This window comes from Lampris incognitus, chromosome 21 (assembly GCF_029633865.1).
Source record: "Lampris incognitus isolate fLamInc1 chromosome 21, fLamInc1.hap2, whole genome shotgun sequence".
Lineage (NCBI taxonomy): Eukaryota > Metazoa > Chordata > Actinopteri > Lampriformes > Lampridae > Lampris > Lampris incognitus.
In genome coordinates this window covers 21,884,759-21,903,909 of record NC_079231.1, presented here as the reverse complement: position 1 = coordinate 21,903,909, position 19,151 = coordinate 21,884,759, and positions in this window count along the sequence as shown.

The following is a 19,151-nucleotide window of genomic DNA, read 5'->3' as shown; positions in this document are numbered from 1 at the left end:
CTTTGTAGATGCTGTTTTGGTGTGTATGTGTGTTGTGTGTGTTGTGTGTGTGTGTGTCAGACATGTGCCAGTGTTACAGCGGGTGGGAAGTGAAGAGGCTCTGACGTAATTTGTGTAACTTTCTCCCATTTCTTTGTCCGCAAGATGTCTCGTCTGAGTCAAAGTCTCTTGCCTTCGCTCTCTGTAGCATGTCCCACATGTATCGTCTCCATGGACGACACAAACACCATGTTCACTCATGTTCAGGCACACGTTAAGCACATAACAATAATAACAATAATAATAATAATAACCATACTGATAATAACCATATTAATAATAATAATAACCATAATGATAATAACCATGATAATAATAATAACCATGATAATAATAATAACCATAATGATAATAACCATAATAATAATAATAACCATAATAATAATAATAATAACCATAATAACAATAATAACCATAATGATAACAATAATAACCATAATAATAATAATAACCATAATAATAATAATAACCATAATAATAATAATAATAACCATAATAACAATAATAACCATAATGATAATAACCATGATAATAATAATAATAATAATAACCATAATGATAATAACCATAATAATAATAATAACCATAATGATATTAACCATAATAATAATAATAACCATAATAATAATAATAATAATAATAATAATAATAATAATAATAATAACCATAATAATAATAATGATAATAATAATAATAATGTGGCAGCACGGTGGCGCAGTGGTTAGTGCGGTCGCTTCACAGCAAGAAGGTTCTGGGTTCGAAAGAACTAATGAAGACACCATATTAGCCACTTTATTTGACATTGTATTCTTACAATGAAACTTGTTCTTTGCATTTAACCCATCCTATCATATAGGAGCAGTGGGCAGTCACACCCCCAGGGACCAACTCCAGTTCTTATTTCCATTGCCTTGCTCAGAGGCACAGGCAGGGGTTTTAACCCTACCCTGCATGTCTTTTTGATGGTGGGAGGAACCCGGAGCACCCAAAGGAAACCCAGGTAGGACATGCAAACTCCACACAGAAATGACTTGGGACGGCCTGGGGTTCGAACCCAGGACCTTCTTGCTGTGAGGCTGCTGTGCTAGCCATTGGGCCACCGTGCCGCCATTATTTTATATAGCACTTTTCTTAACAATACTACAAAGAAACCAGACAAGGCAAACATGAGGATAAGACCAGAGGACATGATTACAGAGGAGGAAAGACAATAAATGAATAAGACCAAATGAACAGGAATAAAAACCCCATACAGTACAAGCCCGGGTTAACAACGGCCATCAACGGTGCTGCACCCTCACAGGGTACCGATGGAAACTAAAATGCTGTGGCGACCCCTGAGAAACAGGGAACAAGCTGAAAGAAAAATTAGAAGAAGAAGAAAAAGGGATACAAATAGTATAAATATATGAAAACAAATACCAAACATTTGTAAGAATATTTCATAAAAAGAAGAGTTTTAAGACGAGATTTGAAAGAAGCTAGGGCCTTGGTTGGTCTTAGTTCAACAGGAAGAGAGTTCCTTAGTGTGTTGGCTCCAACAGCAAAAGCCCGGCCACCCCTTGTGACGAACCGAGACCCTGGGAACAACCAGCAGGGCTCCACCTGCAGATCTTAACGGCCGAGAGGGTGTATACCAGGTCAGTAAATCAAATGTGTGCAGGCGCAAGACCGTTTAAGGCCTTAAAAGTGAGCAATAAAAATTTAAAATCAATTCAAAAGCTAACAGGTAGCCAGGGTACGAAGGCAAGCGCAGGAGTGATGTGATCCCAATATAACTGCAGAACCGGCGCTGAGAATGCGAGAGCATGTTTTATGAGAGAGACGAGGAATTGAGAGGTGCAGTGGAGCTATAAAAACAACAGCTTTATGGTCAGTTACAAGCATATCCCCCAGCCTAAGACGCTCGGGAGAGAAACCAGATGAGAGTACAAGGGTCTGGGATGTGACCTATGGAATATGTGGGACCCTTTAACAGATTTAATGAGGTTAGAATGGTCTATACGATGCAAAATATATGAAGTCAGGGGATGGGAAGGACAACATACATGAATATTAAGATCAGCAAGCATAAGCACCTTGTCATATTTAGGCATGGATGGAAGCCCAGAAAACTCAAGATATAAAACTAACTGAATTAGGGGGTCTATAAATAAAGATACAGAGTAAAGCGGGGAGGGTTAGTGATTAAGAAACTAAAACCTCAAAAGAGATAAAATTACCAAAAGTAACAGGATGGTACTTAAGACCTAACTTATAAAAAAACTGCTAGGCTAACCCCCCTCCTCCAGAGGGCCTGGGAATATGAAAACATACAAAATCAGGGGGTCTCGTCTCAATCAGGGGAGCGGTGTCCCTTGGGGACAGCCATGTCTCAGTAATCACAGAAGTCCAGATTATTAAAAAATATATAATTAATGATCAATGATGCAGGACTTGTAACTCACGTTTGCAGCGGCCTCACCCAGTAGCAGCGTGGGAAGATGGCCTCGGTGGAAATGGAGGTTCAGGGAAGGAAGTCTGGGTTGTAAACAACGTCACATGGGGAGGACAGTACAGCTGCTGCAAGTTGGCCGGGCGTATTCGGCTACCCAGACAGTTGGGGTAGACTCCGTCTGTTCTAAAGGTGGAGAAACGTTCCCAAGACAGATTAAAATAGTCAATAAAGGCCATATTGCAAGCCCTGCAGTTGGTGTTGAGCCAAAGTGTGGAGGCTAAAGTGTCTGCTGAAACGTCCTGCTCCAGTGTGGGAATGGGAGCAGACATAAAAACAGACTTTCCACAAGCACTTAAAAAGCTAAAAAAGGTCATTAAAATCATTTTTTGGTTAGTTCAGACTGCTGAAGAGCTGCATCGTTTGTCCCCACATGAACGATCACTCGATTGATGGAGGACGGGAGTGATCCAGGAGATCAGGGATGGTGGCTCCAGGGAAACGGTGTGTGGCTGCATTGTAAAAACGGATGTTCCTGATCAAGGAATCCCTAAACTATTAATGTGGCGTGTGAGAAAAGGGGATGAGGACATGTTGGCTATGGGTTCTCATAGCAGGAGAGTGCACCATCCGCACTTGAAATTGACAAGGGATGGGGCGTCCAAGCAGGCGAGTGTTGTGGCGAGGTATAGCCACATCAGTTCTGGGAATGGATTTTCTTGCCAGCTCGGGGCAAGGAAGACTTCCAGAGCGTTTAATCACGGCCTTTCTCAGGATCTCATGGCAGGAAGAGAAGGCCATTACCCGGGATCAGGGTTGTTGTTTTGGCTCCACAGTGAGATGCAAGCCACCTGAACACTGCTAGGTTAGCAGCTTCAGCATTGGCAGGTGCAGTTTCCCTAGAGAAGTCTAGCTCTGGACAAATCAGAACCATAGGAACATCCGCTAGGTGGGCCAGAGTGTCGTCAGACAGGGTCATGTAGCAGTTGGAGAGACTTAAGCGAGGTGGTGAGGCAGCCCTGTACGAGTCTCTCTTGCTACTGTGGACCACCACTTCGGCCCACGACTCGTGGTTTGGTGTCGAGCAGGATAAAAGCCATGAACAAGTGCATGGTTCCCACAGAACCTTCTCCTGGATTGTTGGGCTGAGAGAGGCAATCCGTTTGGACCGCCCCGAAGCCACGTCCATGAAGCTGGCCAGAAGGGAGTCTTTCCTATGCAGTTCAAATTGAATGTCCTCTTTAAGGACAGTGAACTTCCTGTTTGCTTGCTTGCGTAGCACACAGTCCTCGCAGGGCAAAGTTTGCATAATTGCTTTGGTTAGCTTAGCCACCAGGCTAAAAACTAGCCTAGCCAAGCAAGTAGCTGGATGAGTAAGGACAACGTAATCAATAGGAAATCAAGCAGGGATGTTTAGCAAAATCAGCGGAGCTGAAATATAAATATAATGATTGAAGACTAGTAAAACCATTAAGAACAATTTAGACTAATGAGTTAAAATGCTAAAAAATAATGTAAGAAGCGGCTAACGATGCTAAAAACAAGCCATTAATTCTATTAGCTGAGGGTTGAGTCTGCACCGTTCTCACCACATACAGCTCCAGCACTATACAATCAGACGCTTCAGGGCGATCAAGTCAGTGTGGGAGTTGACCATCGAATAAAATCCATAAAAATAACAGAGGCAAACCATGAAATCAATTAAAATAACCCAATGGTCTCCGGGAGCTGTTGATTTATTAAAAAGTTAAAAACAAACAGAGCAACGAACAAGCTGGGCGGCTGGGAACCGGAAGCGGAAAAGAAGGCCTCTGAAAAGGTAGAACGCGGGAGAACAGGTTACGTTCCAGTGTTCACTATTGTACTTCATTCATATATTGATACACCTTTAAGCCCTCTGTTTCTGCTCGTAAAAGCACCCCCCCCACACCCACCCACCCACACCCACCCACCCAGAGAGTAGGATGGACTCAGCTATTCTTGCCTCCTCCATTACAGAACAGAACACAGTGCATTTGCTGATGCAGTACACTTACTCAGTGTCTTGACCACTATGAACGTATGACCTGGCTCTCGTTTAAGAACAGAGTTTGGCACTAAAGCAGAATCAGATTTTATAGGGCGTAGCTTAGCCATGGCAGGGGGGGGGGGGCAAAAAACAAAAACAAAAACTGAATGGTTAGAGCTGCCTGCCGCCCAGTGACTGATGGGGTAGGCTCCAGCATCGGATGGATGGATGGATGGATGGATGGATGGATGGATGGATGGATGGATGGTTAGAGAGGATGGACGGATGGACGGATGGACGGATGGACGGATGGATGGATGGTTAGAGAGGATGGACGGATGGATGGTTAGAGAGGATGGACAGATGGATGGATGGATGGTTAGAGAGGATGGACGGATGGATGATGGATGGATGGATGGTTAGAGAGGATGGATGGATGGATGGATGGATGGATGGTTAGAGAGGATGGATGGATGGACGGATGGAGGGATGGACGGTTAGAGAGGATGGACGGATGGATGGATGGATGGATGGTTAGAGAGGATGGACGGATGGATGGATGGATGGATGGATGGATGGATGGATGGATGGTTAGAGAGGATGGACGGATGGATGGATGGATGGTTAGAGAGGATGGACGGAGGGACGGATGGAGGGATGGACGGTTAGAGAGGATGGACGGACGGATGGATGATGGATGGATGGATGGTTAGAGAGGATGGACGGACGGATGGATGATGGATGGATGGATGGTTAGAGAGGATGGATGGATGGACGGATGGAGGGATGGACGGTTAGAGAGGATGGACGGATGGATGGATGGATGGATGGATGGATAGAGAGGATGGACGGATGGATGGATGGATGGATGGATGGATGGATGGTTAGAGAGTATGTACGGATGGATGGATGGATGGATGGATGGTTAGAGAGGATGGACGGATGGACGGATGGATGGTTAGAGAGGATGGACGGATGGATGGATGGATGGATGGATGGATGGATGGTTAGAGAGGATGGACGGATGGACGGATGGATGGTTAGAGAGGATGGACGGATGGATGGATGGATGGATGGATGGATGGTTAGAGAGGATGGACGGATGGATGGATGGATGGATGGTTAGAGAGGATGTACGGATGGATGGATGGGTGGATGGTTAGAGAGGATGGACGGATGGACGGATGGATGGTTAGAGAGGATGTACGGATGGATGGATGGACGGATGGATGGATGGATGGTTAGAGAGGATGGACGGATGGACGGATGGATGGTTAGAGAGGATGGACGGATGGATGGATGGATGGATGGATGGATGGTTAGAGAGGATGGATGGATGGATGGATGTATGGTTGGTTAGAGACGATGGATGGATGGATGGATGGATGGTTAGAGAGGATGGACGGATGGATGGATGGATGGATGGATGGATGGATGGATGGTTAGAGAGGATGGACGGATGGATGGATAGATGGATGGATGGTTAGAGAGGATGGACGGATGGATGGTTAGAGAGGATGGACGGATGGACGGATGGATGGATGGATGGTTAGAGAGGATGGACGGATGGACGGATGGATGGATGGATGGATGGTTAGAGAGGATGGACGGATGGATGGATGGATGGCTAGAGAGGATGGACGGATGGATGGATGGATGGATGGATGGATGGTTAGAGAGGATGGACGGATGGACGGATGGATGGAGGGATGGTTAGAGAGGATGGACGGATGGATGGTTAGAGAGGATGGACGGATGGACGGATGGATGGATGGATGGTTAGAGAGGATGGACGGATGGACGGATGGATGGATGGATGGTTAGAGAGGATGAATCCTGATGGTCCCCTGTAACGTCCCCTGGATCGCTCATGTTTAACGACGTTGACATAGACGATGCTCAGGGTGTCATAATGCGACACGAGTCGGAGAATCCAAAATTAGAAATGTTTCGGCCCAAAATATCTGCTCCGCAGTATCACAGCAGCTTCATATGACCATATTTGTACTTTTATGATGTTTTTTTTATTCTAATTTTAGTCACTTTATACTTTCGTCTGTTTATAGGTTTTGGTAGGTGGTTAAGACAAGGTGCTGAAACGTTTTTGATGGTTTTGCTGTGGACATTTGGCTTTGTTGCGTAGCCTCCGTATCAAAGATTATGAACTTAGTTTTAAATAGTAGACCTCGCTCCGACTGATGGCGCATATTTATACATGGTGGAAAAAAGAAAAAAAAGAATGGTACCCCAGATGAGCTAATAATGTGCCTGACGCTTTCGTTTTGCAAAATCTCCTTAGTTTTAGCACATCCATGTCAGGAATCAGGAACACGTTGTCGTTTCATTTCATGCACGGATGTACTACATGAAATGAACCGACAAAGTTCCCTCCGGCCCACAGCAGTGCAACACAAAGACAACAAATACAAATCCAAAAACTACAAGAACTACAAGTGCATACATATCCAGACTAACACATATATCCAAACTAAACAAAACACATTAAATAAAATAAAATAAAATCACTGTCCAAGGGAACGAACGCCACACAGGATGACTGTGGGTCTGCATGTGCTAGCAGTTAGCTTAGCCTGCCCCGCTTCCACATCCGTTCAGACTGCTCTCGGTGTTTGCTCTTCGGGCGCAACTCCAGGAAGAGGCAGACCAGCCTCCCTCAGCCGATCCAGTGCCAGCTCTCCCAGCCAGACACCCTCGACGCACCTCCCCGCACTCCGCACGATGACCCCAAAAACACCAGTCAACGTCAGGCGAGGCCGTCGCCAGACCACTCTCGGGGTTATCGGAACTGCCGGTCTGCATGGGCTAGCAGTTAGCTTAGCCTGCCCCGCTTCCGCGTCCTGTTACTGCAGCTCCGGACAGGGGCATAGTCCCTGGGCCCACGCCCAGGGCCCAGCTCTCCCAGCCGATCCAGCACCAGCTCTCCCAGCTATCAAACGAAGACACAAACTTAGACGTGGACAAGGACACTGCATGGAAGGTACTGGGTGAGGCCGCCTCAAACGTAAGTTCGCGCCGCCATCTTGCCACACCAGTACTGGGTGAGGCCGCTGCAAAGGTGAATTTGTGCTGCCATCTTCCCACACCGGAAGCGGAAAGCATATTATCCACATGCATAACAGTGCTTGCATAACATATCCACATCTGTGGCAACTATCAGAGGGGGCGTAGTCACTGTATTCAACGTGAGACAAATCGGCAGGCTGTCGTGTCTGTACCGCCATGCAAGCTAAAGTCATGTAATGCAGAAACAGAATCTGTCGACAAAGAGAAGCTAAGTTCACTTCGTCACACGGGTGCGAACATTTCAGGCGGTGCAGCAAATGTGGTTGGGACTAAGTATTTAGGTCCTGTTTAATTTTGAAAAGAACAATGTTGTTGAAAGACCGAGTATTCAAGGGACTGTTTGTTTTTGTTCAGTGGCTGCCAGCTAGCTTCTCATCACTTTGTTGAACATTTAGTTTATTTTCATCTGCGGGAGCAACGGCAAAGGCAGAGATAGCGAGGCAGAGAGTAACGGGGGTGGGGTGGTGGGGGGGTGCTGTGAAGCACGAGTCCCACGTTTTCCCCCGTCCTGTTGGGAATTGAGTGGAGGTGAGGCCTGATGTGGAGATAGTGAAAAAAGCCCCCCCCCCCCACACACACACACACACTCACACAAACACGTCCTTCCCTTCTCCACCCAATTTGGCTCGGTATGAACGCCGAGCCTTTCAGGCGAGACATGATTTATTCAAACCCGTGTTCCATGAGGGAGCACCGTCAAGAAGTTTGCCCCTGTTCTAATTCCTTGCATTTTTAAAGTACGGATGCGTCCTCAAAGAAAAGAAAAGCTCACCACCGTTTAAGTCCCGGTTTTGACATTCTTCTGCGTGGCTGGTTTGGTACACAGAGACACAATTCTGTCACCGTTCCACGGCATTCATTCATCCATTCATTCATTCATTCATCTTCAGCCGCTTCTCCGGGGTCGGGTCGCGGTGGCAACAAGCTACCTAGGGCACTCCAGACGTCCCTCTCCCCAGCAACGCCCTCCAGCTCCTAACCTGGGGGATCCCAAGGCGTTCCCATGCCACATTGGACATGTAGTCCCTCCAGAGAGTTCTGGGTCTACCTCGAGGCCTCCCCCCAGTTGGTTGTGCCCGGAAATCCCCCAAGGGAAGGCGCCCAGGAGGCATCCTAATCAGATGCCTCAACTGTCTCCTTTCAATGCAAAGGAGCAGTGTCTGTACTCCGAGCTCCCTCCGGATGTCCGAGCCCTCACCCTCAGCCCAGACACCCTACGGAGGATGTCTGGGCTCAGCCTTAGAGATAGGGTGGGGAGCTCCACAGCAGTTCCACAGCAGCGCTAGCTTAAATGCTAAAGCTGACTTCAAACTCTAGACGTGAACAGTGACGTCATGCCTGGCATTAAAAATACGCCCGGTTGGGGGTTCAGGTCGCAACTGGGCCAGTAAAATGCATCCAAGACTAATCTAGAACCTGATCACCCAAACCACACTGGGAGGTTACCAGAGATGCATGTGACCACACTGGTGAATACATGCGTTCCCCAGCAGCAGCCACTTAGTCCCGCATTCATCATCTGTGTAAGCGGAAATGCGTTAACAGTTGTATACCTTTGTGTGTGTACTGTTTTGCACCATTGTCATCATTAACGTCACAAGCCAACTACCGCTCAGAACATTTCTGGCAGTGGACACCTGTGGATGGAGAACCGACAACACCAGGTACCTCCTTTCATTTCAAAATGAACTTGAGGATTCCTCTCAAAACTGTCGTCTCTACTTCTAACGAAGCACTGCAGAAATGAGACACATGGTTATTTGCATTTTGAAGGAAAGCCACCTTATTTTACATGGTGTTCCTACAATGAATGTGTCTTCTGCATTTAACCCATCCTGTTGTATAGGAGCCGTGGCCATCTGCAGCATCCCGGGACCAGCTCCAGTTCTTCTTTCTATTGTCTTGCTCAGGGGCACAGACAGGAGTATTAATCCTAATGTGCACGTCTTTTTGATGCACTAGGACACCGTGCCAACTGCAGAACAGAGAGGCGAAATCTGATCGCAAGTGGCCACTGGAGACACCAAGCTGATACCAGGTGAGAACAAAATCCATCTCAGACCCAATGCTAATCTATCTGGATGCTAGCAGCCGGGTCTAAACAGGGCCTGTGTTGCATGAGCTAGTTGCAGAACAGATGCGGACTTGCAGGGTGATATGTTTCCTTCAGTGGGTCCCATGGAGTCAGAATAGCTCATCTATTGTCAGTGAGAACATTTTCAGACAGACAGACCGACAGCTAGCACCAACACTTGTCAACAGTACTGTCAAGTCTGGTTCTTTGACACACCTACATCCAGCAGACCCACTACTATGTTATTAGCTGCAGCTGTGTTTACCCTGCTATGCTAACATCACAGAGTACCAGTACCAGCGTGACATGTTTCAACCTTTATGTGGTTTTTAACCTGATGGTGGTCTGGGGTTAAGTTTAAAGTCTTGTACTCGACCAATCTTGAAAAAATACCACAAATATGCACTGTACGAGACTAGGGTAAGTCAAAGTGATGAAGTGCCAAACGAAACCGAGACTTTTTTATAGTATTATTTTTCTGGCATTTTTTGTTTTGTTTTTGTTTTTGACCCCCCCCTTCCAATTGTACTTGGCCAATTACCCCACTCTTCCGAGCCGTCCTGGTCTCTACCCCACCCCCTCTGCCGATCCGGGGAGGGCTGCAGACTACCATATGCCTCATGCCATACATGTGGAGTCGCCAGCCGCTTCTTTTCCCCTGACAGTGAGGAGTTTCTCCGGGAGGACGTAGTGCATGGGAGGACCACGCTATTCCCCCCAGTTCCCCCTCCTCCCTGAACAGGCGCCCCGACCGACCAGAGGAGGCGCTAGTGCAGCGACCAGGACACATACCCACATCTGGCTTCCCACCCGCAGACACGGCCAATTGTGTCTGTAGGGACGCCCGACCAAGCCGGAGGATTCGAACCGGCGGCCATTTTAAATTGTTTGAAAAATAGTGTCAAAGTTGTTAAAATGTTAATTTTGGTGTCAGTTAGTTTCATAACAGACATATTGACATATGTAATGCGTTAATATCTCAACTGGGTATTTATCTTGACAGAATATAGAGTTTAAAAGGTCGTTCTAGTAGTTTTTAAGTTCCGGTCGTTGTTTGGGACTGTTTCAATGGTTATTTTCAGTTCATTTTTTTTAATTTTAATTTTCTATTTTTTTACATTTCACGTTTGTTAGATTAGCAATATGTGTAGCAATATGTGACAGAGGAAGATGCGGAAGAAATGGAAACAGATGATCCGCTGTGGCGCCCCCTAACGGGAGCAGCCGAAAGTAGTAGTACTAGTAGTAGTAGTAGTAGTAGTAGTAGTAGTAGAGATTAGCAATATGTGTGTGCCGTTTTGTTTTTCAGGTAATATTTTCACTTTTTCAATTTTGCTACTCAAGTTCGACCATGTCTTGTTTAAAAATAGCATTAAAGTTGTTAAAATGTTCATTTTGGCGTCAGTTAGCTTCATAGCAGACATGCTAACATACGCAGCGCATCGCTATCTCAGTTTGGGGTATTTATCTTGACAGAATATAGAGTTGAAAAACCGGCCGTCATTTTGACCGCCCGTGGTCGTTTCAGGTAGGAGTGAAATGCCGGTCGTTCTTGATGTCGCTTCCTTTGTTTTTGTATACGATGTATGATGCCACGTGCACACTTCATTTTCCTTATATCTTACCCCTTTAACACCTCCTTTTTAATACTTCTCATGCAACGCATGTGGTCAACAGATGTTGCTGTAAAATGCGCTTTGTGCGCCGTTTTGATTCGACTCGACTTGATTTGCCCCCTGCAGCATTACGCTGCGATACGCTTCCCCGGGCGAGCGTGGTAGCTGAATGGTAGCCGCGTGCACGCCAGACGTGGGTTGTCCACCTCTGCGCTGCGTCCTCCGGTCTCGGTTCCAACTGTCTGCCTGCAGGATTTGCACAGGCGCTAATATATTCCTGCACCAGGCTCCCCGGTAGAAAGCGCTGCCCATTGGTCACGCCCGGAGGATCGAGTAACGATTGCAGTTCTGGTCAAACACGCATTGGTTTGTGCAGCTTGTGGTACGAGGTGGGGGATGGCAAAGACGTGCCAACTAAGGAGCAGATGGAGGGAGAGGCTGCGGTGCTTATTTTTTAATTTAGAATTTTTTTTAAATTTTTGGCAAACAGAAACACACATGCACATGCACACGCACACGCACATGCACGCACACACACACGCTAGTAGGGCACACACATGCACACGCACATGCACACACACATGCTAGTAGGGCACACATCAGATTCGTCAAGCTTCTTAAGCGAAGTTGTTCCTGCCCTGGCCACTTAAACTGCTCAGTGGCTTGCGTTAGGTCCTGTGTGTGTGTGCGTGTGTGTGCGTGTGTGCATGTGCGTGTGTGTGTGTGTCTCACCATCAGGCCCCGGTCTCACTGCGAACTGAAAAGCACATGGCCAAATTTAACTCGAAGGTATGTAATTGCGCAGCGGTCCGGCTCGCCGGAGGTGCACCTACCGGGTCAGCAGAGAGACTCCCACGCAGTCCGCCTCCAGACCAAACACAAAACCAGACCCGCACGTCTCAGGAACTTGCAGGGGCGGGGGGTTGGCTGGGTGGGGGATTTGTTCTAGTCCCCGTAGCGCTGCATTTTTAAGTTTTGCAACATAGTCTTAAGAGACTGTGGAGGCCACATTGCGACGGAGAGTGCCTGGTATGACCCGGTCTGACTCCAGGTTGACTGTTGAAGGATTAATTGGTGCAAATACAAGCGTGTGGACAGAATAACTGTCTGGGTTTCCACAAAGAACATCAAACAGGAGACTGCTTATGAAACCAAGACGACCGTGAAGCTGGAAGTGTTAGAGTACTTTTTGATTTTGATTTTGAGATGCTGGCGGCACGGTGGTGCAGTGGTCAGCACGGTCGCCTCAGGAAGAAGGTCCTGGATTCGAGCCCCGGGGTAGTCCAACCTTGGGGGGTCGTCCCGGGTCGTCCTCTGTGTGGAGTTTGCATGCTCTCCCCGTGTCTGCGTGGGTTTCCTTCAGGTCCTCCGGTTTCCTCCCACAGTCCAAAGACATGTAGGTCAGGTGGATCGGCCGCACTACATTGCCCCTAGGTGTGATTATGTGTGTGTCGGTCCTGTGTGAGGGCCTGGTGGCCTGTCCAGGGTGTCGGCCCGCCTGCCGCCCAATGACTGCTGGGATAGGCTCCTGCATCCCCGCGACCCTGAGAGCAGGATAAGCTTTTCACATAATAGATGGATTTTGAGATACTTAAATGATCCCTAGGATCAATAAAGTATTCCCCCGGGGGGGGGGTGTTACGCTCTGCATTTAGCCCATCCTAGCTGTGTGGCTAGGAGCAGTGGGCAGCCGCCGTGCAGCACCCGGGGACCGACTCTAGTTCGTCTTGCCATGCCTTGCTCAAGGGCACAGGCAGGAGTATTAACCCTAACATGCATGTCTTTTTGATGGTGGGGGAAACCGGAGCACCCGGAGAAAACCCACCGCAGACACGGGCAGAACATGCCACACCGAGGACGACCTGGGATGACCCGCCCCCCGGGTTGGACAACCCCGGGGATCGAACCAAGGACCTTCTTGCTGTGAGGCTACAGCGCTAACCACTGCGCCACCGTGCCGCCATATGAATGAAGACATGATAGAGAGGGAGTGAAAGGTTATCTGTGTAAAACATAATCTGATAGTTACACATGAATATTCAGGGAGGACCAGTGTAAGAACTAAACCACAAGAGTGGAAATGGCCGGTGTGCAGGTATCATACAGTGCATTCTGTTGCCAACGGTGAGCATATAAACCTGCTTCCTGTAGCAACGCTGCGTAAGAATAGACCGGAAATGGAAAACAAAAATTAAAGAGTAACTGTGCATTTAAACATATGGGCCACACTTCATTGAAAAATATCAGTCCCGGATGAGATCTGAACATTTTCTGTGCAAAATATATCAATATATACATTTGCTGTAACACAACTGTTAGCATTGTGCCCCTGTTGGTTGAACTCTGTCATAGGCGCGCGGTACTGAATGCTCACGCGTGAACGTGCTTTATTCCACAGACACATCACACAAGCAAATTAAATAAATAAATAATGATTAAAAATAAAATACAATTATATATGCATACTCACACGGGTCAGAAAGACAGTCTGATCCCAACGAACCCAGTGCCCCCCCCTCTCTTTGTGCTTTTATCACAGATCCCCCCTGCTCCCCCCCAAAAAAAGTCATATTTCTGAGCATTTTCTAAAGATGGGGGGAGGAGGGAAAGCATAGCTGATACTGGGGGTGATGTTGCACTGTAACAAAACTATGTGAATGCAAAACCCACTGACTTGATTGTGATTTATTAATTGAATTCACCAAACTTCGTTGGGTTCAGGGAGCGCTTCTGGCATCAGGCCCCTGCGGTGCACGAGCATGCCGGGGCGCACCAGGTTTAGTGGATTTGGGCTGCCACAGGATCTACACAGCAGGGTGTGTGCATCGGGAGTTCACAGCATGTATCATGGAAGTTTTGGGAGAGTTTCTCTAAGAATGTTGTGAAGGGGGAGATCCACCATACTTATAACTACAGAGTGGAAGTGCCTCTAATTCCATAAAGGGGACTGGTATCTGACGAGAACATGGAACCATTATTTTGTCAGTGATCTCCAAATTGGGCCACATGGGTTGTCTAAAATAATTGTTTTCTTTATTAATTGATTTATGTGTAATGCACTGACTGTGATCTTCTCATACCACACTTGTTAGGAACAAATATTTCAGGTTATTTGCGTTGTCCATCTTCCATCACTGCCTGTCACAGGCCTTCCTCTGTTGTTCCAGTGCGTGGGTATTCAGGCTAAGGACTTGCTATTGTTATGTCTGTATTGGCTGAAAATTAAACTGATAACTGTCATAGTTATAGTCATATTCATAAGTCAAATATTTGCTTTAATAGAGGAAGAGTTGCTTGTGAGAACGCTGTTCACGTAAGGGTTGTGTCATCAGCAAACTTCAGGACCTTGACTGGCTGGTGACTGGAGGTGCTGCTGCTCGTATACAGGGAGAAGAGTAGAGGGGAGGGGAACCTGTGCTGATAATCCGGTAGTCAGAGACGTGTTTCCCAAGCTTCAGGTGCTACTTCCTGTCAGATAAGAGGTCGGTGATCCACCTGCAGGTGGAGACAGGCATGTGCAGCTGGGAGAGCTTGTCCTGCAGCGGTTCCGTAATGATGGTGTTGAAGGCAGAGCTGAAATCCCTTAACAGGATCCTGGCGTTGGTTCCTGCAGTGTCCAGGTGCTGCAGGATGAAGTAGTTCGCCATATTTACTTAATCATCCACATACCTGTTGGCTTTGTAGGTGAACTGCAGGGAGTCCAGGTGTGAGTCAGTGATAGTTTTAAGGTGGGACAGAACAACGTGCTCAAAAGACTTCACAGAGGTCATGGCAAAGAGTCTGTAGTCCTGTGGTCCTTGGTTTTTCGGGGAACGGGGAGGATGGTGGAGGTCTTGAAGCAGACTGGTACAGGGCATGTCTCCAGTGAGGTGTTAAAATGTCTACGAGCACTGGAGACAGCTGATCGTCTCAGTGCTTCATGGTGGAGGGAGAGACAGTCTGGTCCAGTTCTGTCTCTTGAACTGCCTGATAACGTCTTCGTGGTGGGCAGTTGTGAAGAGGCCCTGGCCCCTGCTGGGGTGCGTGAGGAGGAACTGGTGGCCAGGAGCTGGTGGACGGAGTCACGGGGGATGGTGGCAGGACTGTCCCATTGTCTTTCAAATCGGCAGTAGAACTCTTCAGATCGTTGGCCGGGCGCTAATCAAACAGATGATCCGCTTTGGCGACCCCTAACGGGAGCAGCCGGAAGTAGAAGTAACAGTAGTCCTAGTAGTAGTAGTAGTAGTAGTAGTAGTCGTCCAATAATTCCACAGATTGGATGAGAATCGGAGATAAATCCGAACAAGTGGTTCCCTGGATGTGAAAGAGCTCTGGGTATTGAAGCAAAACACTGAGTTCAGGAAAACAACAATACAAACAATGCGCACCAACACATCGAGGCTGCCATCCGCGGCGCCATCTTGAATACGAATGTCATCCCCTCCAATCAAAGTGAATCCGACGGTAAATGATGAATAAATACCAGTGTCCCCTTTAGGGCCACGTAAAGGTCAAACACATGGCAGGCTGGTCTTGGATCTGTTGGGGTGTAGGTGTGTTAACGAACCAGTATTGATAGCACTATTTTATTCTATTTATTTATTTACACCCCCCCCCTTTAATCCCCAATGGTATCCGGCCAATTACCCCACTCTTCCGAGTTGTCCCGGTCGTTGCTCCGCCCCCTCTGCCGATCCGGGGAGGGCTGCAGACTACCACATGCCTCCTCCCATACACGTGGAGTCACCAGCCGCTTCTTTTCACCCGACAGTGAGGAGTTTCACCAGCGCGTAGGATCACACACTATTCCCCCCAGTCCCCCCCAAACAGACGCCCCGACCGACCGACCAGAGGAGGCGCTAGTGCAGCGAGAAGGATAAAAACCCACATCCAGCTTCCCACCGGCAGACACGGCCACTTGTGTCTGTAAGGGCGTCCAACCAAGCCGGAGGTAACACGTGGATTCGAACCAGCGAACTCCGTGTTGGTAGGCAACGGAATAGACCGCTACGCTGCCCAGATGCCCGACAGCACCGCTGACAGTTGCTAGTGCTGCCTCTGTCTGGGCGGTAAGTCGGGAGACACTCTGGACAGGCCGCCAGTCCATCACAGGACGGACACACAAACACACACACACACACACACCTAGGGACAATTCAGTACGGCTGACCTCCATGTCTTTGGACTGTGGGAGGAACCGGAGCACCCGGAGGAAACCCACACAGACACGGGGAGAACACGCAAACTCCACACAGAGGACGACCCGGGACGACCCACCAAGGTTGGACTACCCCGGTGGCTCGGACCCAGGACCTTCTTGCAGTGAGGCGACCGTGCCGCCCTGATAGACTGATATTTTACTTTATTTTAAGGGGAAATACTTGATTTTAGAGAGGGAGTTCCCCTCTGTTGAAATGTGCCACCCACATTAGTAGGCTGCCCCAGCAACTGGCCGTCTTATCTCTCTCTCTCTCTCGCTCCCTCTCTTTTCTCTTTGCTGGTCCGTCTTCCTGTAATTTCACTCTCCCCTCCACCCCCTCACTCGTGCTGTGTGTGTGTGTCTCTCTCTCCTTCTGTTGACGCATTGCTTCTTCGCTCAATTTGTCCAATTGCCTCAGCACTCTCCTATCTTGCCCCCTGTCTCTTTCTCCATCTCCTTTTCTGGCTGTCCCACTCTCCTGCATCCACAACTGTTTCCCTCATTGCCCTCTCTCTCTCTCTCTCTCTCTCTCTCTCTCTCTCTCTCTCTCTCTCTCTCTCTCTCTCTCTCTCTCTCTCTCTCTCTCTCTCTCTCTCTCTCTCTCTCTCTCTCTGCCTTCATGTTCATCCCCATCTCACCACATATCCTCTGTAGCCCCCCCCACCCACCCACCAGCACTGCCTTCCCTCTGCCTCCTCTTGTCGTGCGCAGCCTCTTCCTCGGTCTCTCTCCCCCGTGTGCACGTGGTAATGTGAACTTCCAGCCAAACTTTTTGCAAAGTCGAGAAACCTGAATTTAAATGTGTTGTCTTTCCATTAGCAGGATTTAAGTGAGTAAACACACGGGGCGTGTGCAGGATGCAGCCAGACCACTTCATCAACGACACGGCCATCCGGGTGAATAATGGAGATGGGTGTTACAGCCTCACACGTCATTGGAGAAAATTGAGGTTTCCATCATTCTTTATTGCGCTATCTCTTTTTTTTTTTTATGAATCAGCTTTTCGTAGCGGAAACTTCAATAAGCTCACTGTCTGATGTAGGTAGAATGATGGGCAGCAATTACCAGAGATAAACAACACCACCAACAACTACTACTAGTACTACTACTACTTTTGGCTGCTCCCGTCAGGGGGCGCCACAGCGGATCATCCGTTTCCGTCTCTTCCTGTCCTCTGCATCTTCCTCTGTCACGCCAGCCACCTGCATGTCCTCCCTCACCACATCCATAAACCTCCTCTTTGGCCTTCCTCTTCTCCTCTTCCCTGGCAGCTCCATATTCAGCATCCTTCTCCCAATATACCCAGCATCTCTCCTCCACACATGTCCAAACCATCTCAATCTTGTCTCTTGCTTTGTCTCCAAACCGTCCAACCTGAGCTGTCCCTCTAATATACTCCTTCCTAATCCTGTCCTTCTTCATCACTCCCAATGAAAATCTTATCATCTTCATCTCTGCCACCTCCAGCTCCTCCTCCTGTCTCTTCATCAGTGCCACTGTCTCCAAACCATATAACATAGCTGGTCTCACCACCATCTTGTAACCCTTCTCTTTAACTCTTGCTGGTACCCTTCTGTCACACATCACTCCTGACACTCTTCTCCACCCACTCCACCCTGCCTGCTCTCTCTTCTTCACCTCTCTTCTGCACTCCCCGTTACTTTGGACAGTTGACCCCAAGTACTTAAACTCATACGCCTTCATCACCTCTACTCCTTGCATCCTCACCATTCCACTGCCTTCCCTCTCGTTCAAGCACTTACTTTCATTGCTCTTCTCTCCAGTGCATACCTCCACCTCTCCAGGCCCTCCTCAACCTGCACCCTACTCTTGCTACAGATCACAATGTCATGCACAGACGTCATCGTCCATGAAACTCCTGCCTGATCTTGTCCGTCAACCTGTCCATCACCATTGCAAACAGGAAAGGGCTCAGAGCCGAACCTTGATGTAATCCCACCTCCACCTTGAACCCATCTGTCATTCCAACCACACACCTCACCACCGTCACACTGCCCTCATACATATCCTGCACCACTCCTACATACTTCTCTGCAACTCCTAACTTCCTCATACAATACCACACCTCCTCTCTCGGCACCTTGTCGTATGCTTTCTCTAAAACCACAAAGACACCATGTGACTCCTTCTGGCCTTCTCTATACTTCTCCATCAACATTCTCATCAACATTCTCAAAGCAAACATCACATCTGCGGTGCTCATAATACCATACTGCTGCTCACTAATCATCACCTCTCCTCTTAACCTAGCTTCTATTATTCTTTCCCATATCTTCATGCTGTGGCTGATCAACTTTACACCTCTGTAGTTACTATAATTCTGCACATCACCCTTATTCTTGAAAATCAGTACCAGTATGCTTCTTCTCCACTCCTCGGGTATTTCCTGAGCTACACAAAAAACCTGTTTTAAAATTGGCCCTCTACCTTTCCACATCTTGCAATGTGGGCCAATTCTTGGAAGAGCCGGGGGCGGTGAAATGAAAAAATAGTACTGGCTACGGTGAATCTGATTTTGACCAAAAAAACAAAAAAAACTAATTCCAAAATGGAAAAAAAATAGAAGTTCGTAGCCTAAAGTAAGGTGAAAAATATTTCACAAAGTAGCCTTAAATCCATCCGTCTATTTTCAAAAACTGCTTAACCGGATCAGAGTTGTACTGGGGGTAAGGCCAGCAGACCCTCCATCTCCTGCC